At 45.5% G+C, this 12,389-nt stretch overlaps 1 protein-coding gene across 1 annotated transcript in view; it reads left to right on the forward strand.

The window, feature by feature from the left end:
* LOC125718449 (uncharacterized) overlaps positions 1–12,389 on the forward strand; it is a 153,612-nt gene that overhangs the window by 9,119 nt on the left and 132,104 nt on the right. The gene's annotated exons all lie outside the window — the stretch shown is intronic.

Genomic DNA, 12,389 nt, shown 5'->3' on the forward strand with positions numbered 1-12,389 from the left:
GTGACTGTGCAGGGAGGCTGGAGGTCTTCCACAGGGGCTCTTGGGGGACAGTGTGCCATGAGTCCTGGGCTCTGCCTGAGGCTCAGGTGGTGTGCAGGCAGCTCCGCTGTGGGACAGCCCTCAGTGGGCAGATCCCTGTACCCACTTACTTTGGCCCAGGGACTGGACCCATCTGGCTAAGCAAGCTGGGCTGTGTGGGGAACGAGTCGTCCCTGTGGGACTGTCCCTCAGTGGAGTGGGGGAGGAAGGATTGTGGGCACAAGCAGGATGTGGGTGTTGTGTGTTCAGGTAAAGCAGATCCAACTCTGCATCAAACAGCATTCTGTCATTTTAAAGACAGACAGTGTCCAGTGGTTTCTGTAAACACTGAACAATAATGGTTCACGTTCCTTGTGTGTCTTTCACCACAGAGCACAAGGAGCTGCGTCTGTCTGAAGGATGTTCTGGCCACACAGAGGTCTACTACAATGGTACCTGGGCAAGTGTGTGCTTTGATGGTTTGGAAAAGACAACAGTAGCTGTCATCTGTCGCCAGTTAGGCTGTGGAGATAAGGGTAGAGTCACTAAGACAATGTCCAGGCTCAGTCCTGACCTCAAAGGGCTGGACTTTGGAAAATGTCGATACCATGACACATCACTCTGGCAGTGTCCATCATCCTCCAAAGGGCCGAATGGCTGCTCAGAAGCTGCCAGAACAAGCTGCTCAGGTGGAGCTAAATCCAGCCTTCTTTTGTTACTGTATGTTAGTGAGTCTAACCCACCATATCAGTCTGAGATTTTATTGTCTGTATTTCTCTATATTCGTCATAGATGCTAAAACACTGAAATCTCCTTTAGACTTCAGTGACTGCAGAACTTCTTCGGATCAGAGCTTCTGTACCAGTAAGTTTATTGCTTGATGGATTTGTGTTTTTGGAGGTAAAAACCATGATGGTTTTTTTGATGTAGACATATATAACAGGGTGGTTAGCACTGTCACCTCCGCCCTCTGGGTTCGGTCTCTAGCTCCATGTGTGTAGAGTTTGCATGTTCTCCCCATGATATGGGGGCTCCGGTTTCCCCCTGCAGTTCATTATTCATGCTGAGATTAACTGTAGTAACCAGACTGCCTGTGTGTGAGTGAATGGAGTGTGACTGTGACTGTGCCATGCAATGGAATGGCGCCCCATCCTGGGTTGTTCTCTGCCTTTTTCCTGAGGCCTCCAGGATAGACTCTGGAGCCCCAGTGACCTTGTATAGGACAATCAGTTACATGCATGTTTCTATGATGGAAATAATTTATGTATTAAATGTACTGTTCCGGGGTGGCATGGTGGTGCAGTGGTTAACACTGTTGCCTCACGCCTCTGGGACCCGGGTTCAAGTCTCCGCCTGGGTTACATGTGTGTGGAGTTTGCATGTTTTCCCCATGTTGTTGTGGGGTTTCGTCCGGGTACTCCGGTTTCCCCCCCACAGGCCAAAAACATGCTGAGGCTGATTGGAGTTACTAAATTGCCTGTAGGTGTGCATGTGTGAGTGAATGGTGTGTGAGTGTGCCCTGCGATGGGCTGGCCCCCCATCCTGGGTTGTTCCCTGCCTCGTGCCCATTGCTCCGGACCCCCTGTTACCCAGTAGGATAAGCGGTTTGGAAAATGGATGGATGGATGCACTGTCCCCTCTGAGTTCTGCTCCAAATAACCTCAGCTGTCTCCTGTGTCCCCACTAGACCGTCTGCCCCTGAGACTGACAGGGGGTACAGACACTTGCTCTGGGAGGGTGGAGGTGTATCACAGCGGCTCCTGGGGGACCGTGTGTGACGACTCCTGGGACCTGCGTGACGCCATGGTGGTGTGCAGGCAGTTGGGCTGTGGGCCGGCTCTCAGGGCAGAAGGGGGCGGACGGTTCGGGAGGGGTGACGGCGCCATCTGGCTGGATGAGGTGAACTGCAAGGGCAGTGAGCTGCACCTGTGGCACTGCGCTTACTCACTGAAGCAGAGTGACTGCTCACACAGGCAGGACGCAGGGGTCACCTGTGCAGGTGAGGCCAAGAAGTACATTTCTGCATCCTCTCCTGGTTTTTGTAGTTATTAAATATGAAGCTAAAATACTTATTCTTCCCCTTAGCCTGACAGTAATAAACACCAATATCATTCCCGTAGGCGTCACAGAAATCACCCCCGATGTCACTGGACCTCCCACAGTTACTCAGATGCAAACAGGCCAGTCTGACCCAACAGTGTCCTCAGTGGTTCTTGGGCTTCTGCTCTCAGTACTTCTGCTGCTGGTGGTTAGACTGGTCTACGGGAACTGGGTCCTGACAAGAGGTGGGGCAGCAACTCGCATAATAATTTATAACTCTTTTGTATATTGTTACTGATTGAGGAAATGTAAGGCAGGGGGTTTCCTCCATGACAGTTTTGTCTGTTTCTGGTTTATATGTTATTTACTGACTGATTCTTCAACTTTCTTACCCAACATTTATTTTCTTATTATTTTACAGATTTATTATTTTCATTCCATTCCAATGCCTCCATACCTGGCAACCAAGTACATTGATAACTCTTTAATGTTTTATGTCGTGTTTTGTGTGTGTCTTTATGCTTTACAGAACTTGCTGAGAGTGAAAATAAACAGCTGTTTCCAGCCATCTATGAGGAAATAGATTACAGGTTTACCAAAGTGAGAGAAAAGGCCAGTCAGAAACGTGAGTTTAGTAAAATATTCAGACTCACCTTAATAAAAACTACAGTCACACTGCAGTTAACTTCTCAATGGGAACTTTGCTAACATCTAGCAATTAAAAACCACCCCGGTTTTATGTGGTAGCTGATGTTTACCAGATGCTCTCCATACTTTTTCACGTGACGAGAGACATTTGTGCCAGGATAAGTTTTTAGGTCGTCACTTTTGCTAATTGTATGGTCTCCGTATTTTCTATGGAAGATATTTAGCACCAAAATTAAAATGGCAATTCATTTTGCAATTGACTGTTCAATGTGCAATTTCATTGTGCAACTGGAAATTCAGTATGCAAAGTTGCAATGCAATACTTAATTCTTTTCAAATTACTTTAAGAAAAATGACAATAAAATTGTATTGAATTGCATTGCATTTTGCTATGGTTTATTTTTTTACATTTTTATTCAAATGGAAGTCGAAAGTCCAACTTCACCAGTGTTGAACTTCTTTAACTTAAGGAATGTGTTTTGTAGTTTATATTTAGCTGAATGTCGTATAACTGCAATCAGGTAAAGATCTGCCAGAAGTGTAAAAGTGTCACTAACCCTTCTTCTGGTGTCAGGGAGTGACCTTCCAGATGAGCTGCCCTCAGGGTATGAAGATGTGGGGGAAGCTGAAGGAGTCAGTCTCTTAGGTAATGATGGTGCAGAACATCTTAGAAAAAGATTTGTGGCGTAAATAAAAATTTAGGAAACTTGTTTCCTGACAGACACTGATGTGATGTGTGTCTCATGTTGTTGTGATTTAGGGAAGATGATCACTGGAGACGACCCAGAAAAATACGATGACCTTGTTTGTGAAGAAGAGACTCCAGAGAAATTGAAAGGTGAGATTTTCTCAGCTCAGCAATACCAGGTTTCTCTTCTTAAAAGGTGCATGGTAAACTTCACTCCTTCCTGGACTTCTGAAACACTTATCTTTCATTTCATTCACCTCCTGGCTTTGACTTTGTGGTTGTAGGGGTAGATACCCTGGAGTACTACTATGACAGCCCCGCAGGTCAGACACCTGAGTATGATGATGTCACTGACAGTCAGACCAATGACTATGATGATGTCACTGACAGCCAGACCAATGACTATGATGACGTGTCTGTGCAGCATCACCCTGACTCTCAGCCAGGTGAGCGGCTCTAAAGGGATCAGCTGGTCACTTTGCTCTAGTTTGATATAATATCAACCCAAACCTGATATTATGTTGATTATTATTACTAAACAGCATTTATGTTTATATTATGAATATTATGAATATCTCAACTGTATCTCCATAACAAGTACAGGGTTAGACAATGAATCTGAAACACCTGGTTTTATACCACATTAATTTAATTTAATCTTAGTATGGTGTGGGCCTCCTTTTATGGCCAATACAACATCAGTTTGTCTTGGGAATGACCGATACAAGTCCTGCACAGTGGCCAGAGGGATTTTGGGCTGTTCCTCTAGCAGAACAGTGGCCAGAGGGATTTTGGGCTGTTCCTCTAGCAGAACAGTGGCCAGAGGGATTTTGGGCTGTTCCTCTAGCAGAACAGTGGCCAGAGGGATTTTGGGCTGTTCCTCTAGCAGAACAGTGGCCAGAGGGATTTTGGGCTGTTCCTCTAGCAGAACAGTGGCCAGAGGGATTTTGGGCTGTTCCTCTAGCAGAACAGTGGCCAGGTCACTACGCGATGCTGGTGGAGGAAAACGTTTCCTGACTTTCTCCTCCAAAACACCCCAAATTCTAATCTGGTGACAATGCAGACCGTGGGAGATGTTTAGCTCCGCTTTCATGTTCATTACACCACTCTGTCACCAGTCATGCTGGATGTATCGGTGCATTAACATCCTGATACAGAGCGCCACCTTCGGGGAACTATGAATATTGACCGTGTGGAGCTCCCGACAAAGAGATTTGGTAGCAGAGTCGAGGTGCACATTTAATTCTGCAGTAGGTTGGGCAGCTGTGGTTTAATATTTTTTGGATACAATCCAGGTTAGTACCTGGACGTCCCTTTCAGACAGCTTCCTCCTGCATACGGTTGCATGCACTCCTGTTGGATGTGGTCTGTCCTTCATGGCGGTCGCTGACATTCCCCTGGATACCCTGGCTCTCGATAGACCCCAATGACTTGCAGTCCTGGTTACAGATGCGCCAGTGAGACCATCGATTTGTCATTTTTTAAATTCTGATCTGTCTCCCATTATATTGTGTGGGTTTCAGTATTTTATGCTATTGCTGTGCTAATTCAAGCTTCACACTCGCATGCGCTTACTGCTGGGATGTGCAATCAGTGAAGATTGGCCAGAGACCTAAATAGTGACATCAGATACTATTGCATGTGTTTCAGTTTCATTGTCTAACCCTGTATTTGGCTTTTTACTTGAGCACATATTGCTGTTTTTATGGAACGTTTTGGCCATTCAGTTCTCCCCCCCCCTCCCCCCCCAGCTATACGTGTGTGAGTTGCTTACACAAATTATACTATGTAAATTACATAAATTAATCTTGTTAGAATATTATTCATAATATAATTGCAACATGACAGCATGCTGCCTCTTCCTCAGTCAGCAATCGCAGCTACATACACATTCAGCCAAAGGTCTGTGTGTCTGTGTGCCTCTCTGACAGATCTCCACCACAGTCACCCTGACATGACTGAGCTGTCGTTCACCCAAGAAGGGGGGCTGCCTAATGATGACATCACTAACTATGACGATGTGGGGGAGGGGCCTGTGGGAGAGGCAGAACTGTCTGAATGCTTGTGTATCAGTGCACATAAGTAAAAGTACTTTTGAAAAATAAATAATAAATGTGCAAAAACATGTGCTACAAAATTCAAATGCATAAATGCCATAGTAGTTGCTTATTTCGTTCAGTTCACTAATATTAACATGTTCAATATTGAGTATTTTTAAAATTAACATTTTCATTTATTATTTTGTCATCTGTCTTGTATTCAGTTTAACATTGAAATGTTCATTGGCAGGTAACTTCTTAGAATATGTGGTACAGTTATCCTTATAACGGATTCCAGCAGACTCGGTTTACAAATACAAAGAAAATGTGTGTCAGAGTGCTGTTTAGTTACTTGGGAGACAATGTATAATTGCTTAGGATGGACTTGTTATGCTCTTTTGTTTTCATGTACTTGTGAAGATGGAGTTTATCACCATCAGTTGCTGTTTATTATAACATTGTCCAGAGAATCTGTGGTAAACTGTTGAGACAACAGTGTTCCTGTAACAACTTTTCAGAATTCAAATACAATGAGCACAATTCATTTACCTATCAAGTGGACTGTTCACCATGTACTCTGCTGAATTTTCAAATAAACTGTCAACTGACATGCAGTAAATACAAGTGTTAATGTAGGTAATGAGAAATGGCGCCACCGAGTTCAGATGCCATTCTGGCAGATCCGTTACGATTGTGCAGTCACTTAACTTTTTGATTATTTTTTCGTTACACTGCTTGCACAACCTACCACTGCCCCATGAGTTTTCTGCTGTCATCATCACCACTATCTATATAAACCCTCAGGTAATGAAAGATAAGGCTCTGTCTAAACTGTGCTTAGTGAACATCTAATCAAGCACCTGTGGCAGGGAACTTTAACCATGCTTATTTCATAAGCATCATGCTAAGCTTTCACCAGCATGTCACATGTCCAACCAGAGGGGTCCTGTCCAACACTGGACCACTATTATGCTGGGATCAAGTCAAGCTACAAAACTCTTTCACAACCGGCTTTCGGCAGGTCAGACCATGCCGCCATTTTTCTTCCCCCTGAGTATAAACAACACATCATGAGAGATGTTCCGGTGACGAGGATAAACAAACACTGGTCCACCCAATCAGGCGCCAAACTACAGGACGCTATTGATGATGTGGACTGGGACATGTTCTGGTCAAGCGCTAACAACGTCAATGGGTTTGTGGACGTAGCGATCAGCTTTGTTGCTATGCTAGTCCATCCTTCCAACAAACACAATCCAGTGCTTCCCCAATCAGAAGCCGTGGATTGAAAAAACTATCCAGGATGTGCTGAACATGCTCACAGCGGGACAAAGGATGGGAGACTATAGTGAGTGCAATACCACCTTTTGCTCTTTAAGGGAGGTTTGTGAAGGAGGCAGAGAGGTGGTACCAGGAGAAAGTGGAGTCCAACTATCTTCTGTGGGATAGTAGATAAATGTGGCAGGGACTACAGACCATTGTGAACTTTAGAGGTAAACCCACTAAGCATGTTGATTCTTTTCTGCCTGGTGACCTGAACATTTTCTATGTGCGGTTTGACACCAATGGAGCTAGCACTAAACTGCCAGTTAGCAAGAGAAACAGAGCTAGCTCTAGCACCGTTCCGAACAGCGTGGCTGCGATGGCTGTTCCAGAGCGCAATGTTCTTCATGCCCTGATGTACAAGAAAGTACCTGGATAGAATCTCTGGGCACGTTCTTAAATCATGTGCCAATTAGCTAGCTGGAGTGTTTACATCCATCTTTAATGACTCTATAGCCCAGTTGGAGGTTCCTACCTGTTTTTAATTATTGTACCCATACCAAAGAACAACAAACCCAAATGTCTTAATGATTACCATCTTGTAGCAGTCATATCTCTTGTAACAAAGTGCTTCGAGGGGATTATTGAAGACTCGATCTGCTCCTTCCTTCCAAGAGACCTTGATCCACTCCAATTTGCTTACCATGCTAACAGGTCTACTGGTGACGCCGTCTTGCATATCCTGAACACCACTTTGTCCCACATAGAATGCAATAGGGGGAATTATGCAAGATTGTTGTTTACAAACTACAGATTTACCTTTAACCCCATTGCCCCCCAATTAATTGCCGTAAAGCTTGAAGACCTGGAACTGACCGAGTGCTGGATTTTCTAATGGGCATCTGGTGGTGAGACTGACAGCTGCTTCTCCGACACCATCATTGTCAGCACAGGCGTTCCACATGGCTGTGTGCCGAGTCCTCTGCTGAACTCCGTTTACACACACAAGTGTGTGGCCAAGCACAGCTCAAACACCATTATTAAATTTTCTGATGACTCAGTGATCTTCATTTCCTACAATGATGACAAGATCTATCTAGATGAAGTAGAGAACCTGGCAATATGGTGCCAGGCTCATAGTCTCTCCCTGAATGTTAGCAAGACCAGGGAGTTAGTGGTGGACTTTACGCGGAAACCGCTGCAGATCTACAGCCCCATCAGCATATATGGAATTCCCGTTGAGAGGGAGAGAGCAGCCTGAGATGTGCACACCACTGAGGACCTGACATGGGCCCAGGACACAAACTCAGGTCACCAAGGCAATACGGCAGTTCTCCCAAATTCCAGTTCTCCCCAACTATTTACAAAATTTTACACCGGCCCCATAGAGAGCATCTTAACACAAAGCTGCACGTCTTGGTTCAGTGCTCAGTCCAAGATCGCAAATCTCTGCAAAGAGTGGTGCGGTTCAGCAGAAGGGTTTCTGCACCAGGCACAGCTGGACCAGGGCAATTAAAATAATTAGGCATCCTACCCCAGCTACAGACTATTCAACCGGCTCAACTCAGGCAAGTGACTGCGCAGCCTAAGAGCTAAAACTAAAAAGCTCAAGAAGAGCTTTAACCTTCAGGTCATCAGGATTCTGAACTGTGACATGCCAGCATCTGAACCTAAAATTCATGCACAACTGTAACACTGCACGGCCACTTTGTCTTTCACTCCATATTATACTTAATTCCATTATCTCTCTCGGATTTACTATTGTTACAATTTTATTCTATCCTTTATTATTTGTGTGATTTGATTATTCTGCTTTGTTTTGCACAGTCTTGGAGCAGGCCAGCTTTTTGTTTTCGGATCTGAATAACTGTTGAAACTCTTGAATGTTGAATCTTTTTGTTTTGTTTTTTGATGTTTTAGAAATAAACTTGCTAACCACATGCGTATCTTTGAAAAAAGCAGAAAAATTGTACAAATGCAAAGAGACGTTGCCCTGCAGAGAGTTAGGAGATGGAAGTGAGAGATAGTGGATCGTAGCCCCCGGTAGCTGAGAGAGAAACGAACGTGGTGCCATCAGGCAGCGTAAGACCGCAGGCTTAAGGGGAGGAAGTATAGAGTGGAGGCGTGGGGAGGAAAGACGACTCTGGGCTCTATGACGTACAGGAGAGCGAGAGCGAGAGAGAGAGAGAGAGAGAGAGAGAGAGAGGAGAAGCTGCAGAGACCAGAGGAGAATGAGCAGCATGGCAGCTGGTTCATCTGCTCAGACGCTTGCAGTGACAGCATGACCTCCTGCTCCTCAGCGGTGACAGACGCTGCTGGATCCACAAGAGAAGCTGCAAACGCCGCCGTCACATTGGCAGAGTGACGTCATTTACAGAGTGAATGTGCTCAGGCAGCATGGAGTGTCTGTGTCAGGATATTACAGTCTTTACTTTTGATTAGTAAACACTTTCTTTTGTGTAATGTAAGCATGTAGTTTGCAGGTCATACAGTGTCTGAGTGCTTAGAGATGTGGTCTCATGCTTCCCGGGTTGTGGGTTCAAGTCCTGGTCCATTTATTAGTGTCTGGAGTTTGTGTGTTCTGTGACTATTAATTCTGGGTATCCCTGTTTAATCATAGTGTCCAAATACTGTCCAGTTGCCCCCTCTGTTTTGTGCCCCATGCTGCCTGGGAGGCTGAAGGCCCCCATGAACCAGCCCATGGTTAGCAGACAGACGACGGATGGGCCCATTGGACCATGTCCTTGTTGTTGTTCCTTCAAATCACTAAAGATAGCCTTCCAGTATGACTTTGAGCTGTCATATGCCATTGAAGGGATTTTATTGACAGACGAATATCTTCAGTGTTCAACATAATATTATATAAAATGGATTCAAATATTTTTATTACGTGATGGAATCTGAGTACGCAGCATTTCAGCTAAAAATGGTCCAGTAATTACCATGTTTCCTTATGCTTCAAAGGCAGCCAGAATATGAGCGATTATATCAAATGCGAATATCCTATTATCAGTACCGTATCATGACATATTCATCAAGATTCATCAAGTACGTAAATCACTGTGTATCTGATCGTGTGTCATTTACACTTAATCTTACAGTCATTACTCAATTTATGGCCTTTTTCTCTTTTTGTGTTTTACCAGCATCTGGTCGTGTCTTCAAGTTGTAGGAGGTGCCAACAGATGTAACACATTCTTTGTATATATGGAGACGTCTACAGCAGTATCTTCTGATTTGTCATTGTTCTTGTTTGAACTATTAGACAGTTTGCTACTCTGGTGTCAAATAAGGCAAAGCTGAGTGTGATTGGTGGGCTTGAGGCTGGTGGGGGCTGAGTGTGATTGGTGGGCTTGAGGATGGTGGGGGCTGAGTCTTCATTTGGTGCTGGATCCTTCAGCAGAAGCTATCAGATCTCAAGGTGCAGGTTGGCGTCTCCACATCACACAGGAGGAGGTTGATCTGCCCTGATAAACATGGGGAGCTGCCTGTTCCACGTCTTCTTCTCTCTGCTGCCTCTGTTCTCCTCAGCAGGTAGGAACCTAAGTACTGTCTGCTTGGACCCTATTCAGCCTGGATCTTGGTTAGAACCTCGGGTCAGGTTTTCAGGGTCATGTGGTCAGTCACAGGTGCATAAATGTTACGATAGTTTTTTGAATAGTTGTGTCTCTGTCAAACTGTTTGATTTTATCACAGTGTATGTAAAATGTAATAGTACCTAAAGTTTAATGAGTATCTAGTTTTATTCCATGTTTTGTGTTCATATGTAGTTTTTCTTACTTTGGTCTGATACAGGTCTAAAGTGCCTCTGTAAATTGATCAAATAATAAATAAAAGCAAATAGTTTTAAATAGCCCACAGTTTTCAGATGTTAGGTTGATACACTTTTTTTCAAGAATAACCAAACCCATTTTTTTTTGTCAGTGAATGTACAGTAATGTACATGCCTGTATATTTTGCAGTAAATGTGACAAATAATTATAGGTTTCACTCTATCCGCTTATCCTACTGGGTCGCAGGGGGTCCGGAGCCTATCCCGGAAGCAATGGGCACAAGGCAGGGAACAACCCAGGATGGGGGCCCAGCCCATTGTAGGGCACACACACACACACACACACACCATTCACTCACACGGGCAATTTAGCAAGTCCAATCAGCCTCAGCATGTCTTTTGACTGTGGGGGGAAACCGGAGTAACCGGAGGAAACCTCACAACGACATGGGGAGAACATGCAAACTCCACACACACATGTGATCCAGGCGGAGACTCGAACCCGGGTCCAGAGGTGTGAGGCAACAGTGCTAACCACTGCACCACCATGCTGCCCCTTAGTTTGTTTATTTCATAATTAAATTAAGGCATTTTCCACATTGGTGGTTTGGTTTCCTACTCTACCCTGATGCCGTTTTTTGTCTTGTAGCCATTTTTCTCATTTTCTGCCTCTGTGTTTTATCGCTGTGCATTGATGGTGTTGGTGATGTGACGTGTTTTTGGTATATATGGAGAAATATACAGTACTTTCTTCTGATTTGTTGTTGCCCCTGTTTGAACTACGAGAGAGTTTCCTGCCCTGTGTCTAATAAGGCAAAGCTGAGTGTGATTGGTGGATTTGAGGCTGGTGGGGGCTGACTGTGATTGGTGGGCTTGAGGCAGGTGGGGGCTGAGTGTGATTGGTGGGCTTGAGGCTGATAGGGGCTTAGCGTGATTGGTCGGCTTGAGGCTGGTGGGGGCTGAGCGTGATTGGTGGATTTGAGGCTGGTCGGGGCTGAGCGTGATTGGTGGGCTTGAGGTTGGTGGGGGCTGAGCGTGATTGGTGGATTTGAGGCTGGTGGGGGCTGAGCGTGATTGGTGGGCTTGAGGCTGGTGGGAGCTGAGTGTGATTGGTGGGCTTGAGGTTGGTGGGGGCTGAGCGTGATTGGTGGATTTGAGGCTGGTGGGGGCTGAGCGTGATTGGTGGATTTGAGGCTGGTCGGGGCTGAGCGTGATTGGTGGGCTTGAGGTTGGTGGGGGCTGAGCGTGATTGGTGGATTTGAGGCTGGTGGGGGCTGAGCGTGATTGGTGGATTTGAGGCTGGTCGGGGCTGAGCGTGATTGGTGGGCTTGAGGTTGGTAGGGGCTAAAGTGTGATTGGTGGGCTTGAGGCTGGTGGGGGCTGAGCGTGATTGGTGGGCTTGAGGCTGGTGGGGGCTGAGCGTGATTGGTGGATTTGAGGCTGGTCGGGGCTGAGCGTGATTGGTGGGCTTGAGGCTGGTGGGGGCTGAGCGTGATCGGTGGATTTGAGGCTGGTGAGGGCTGAGCGTGATTGGTGGATTTGAGGCTGGTGGAGGCTGAGTCTTCACTTTGTGCTGGAACCTTCAGCAGAAGCTCTCAGATCTCAGGGTGCAGGTTGGCGTCTCCACATCACACAGGAAGAGGTTGATCTGAACTATTTGATGAATGTTTTTCAATCAGTGTAGAGTCACTTTATGTGACACTTTATATGCCAACAAAACTATATTTGGAGACAGATTGCTACAAAATTGAAGCAACATGGTAGCAAAGGGAAGGGCGAAAGCAGACGACGTGTGACACTGTGAATCATATGGATGGAGACTGAGCTGCACCATTTACATTGTCATACAAATATAACACAAACATAAAACAGCAGCGCTGTGTGGCAGCAGAGGAAGGAACAGGCAGCTGCAGAAGACACT

Source organism: Brienomyrus brachyistius, chromosome 22 (genome assembly GCF_023856365.1).
Source record: "Brienomyrus brachyistius isolate T26 chromosome 22, BBRACH_0.4, whole genome shotgun sequence".
NCBI lineage: Eukaryota > Metazoa > Chordata > Actinopteri > Osteoglossiformes > Mormyridae > Brienomyrus > Brienomyrus brachyistius.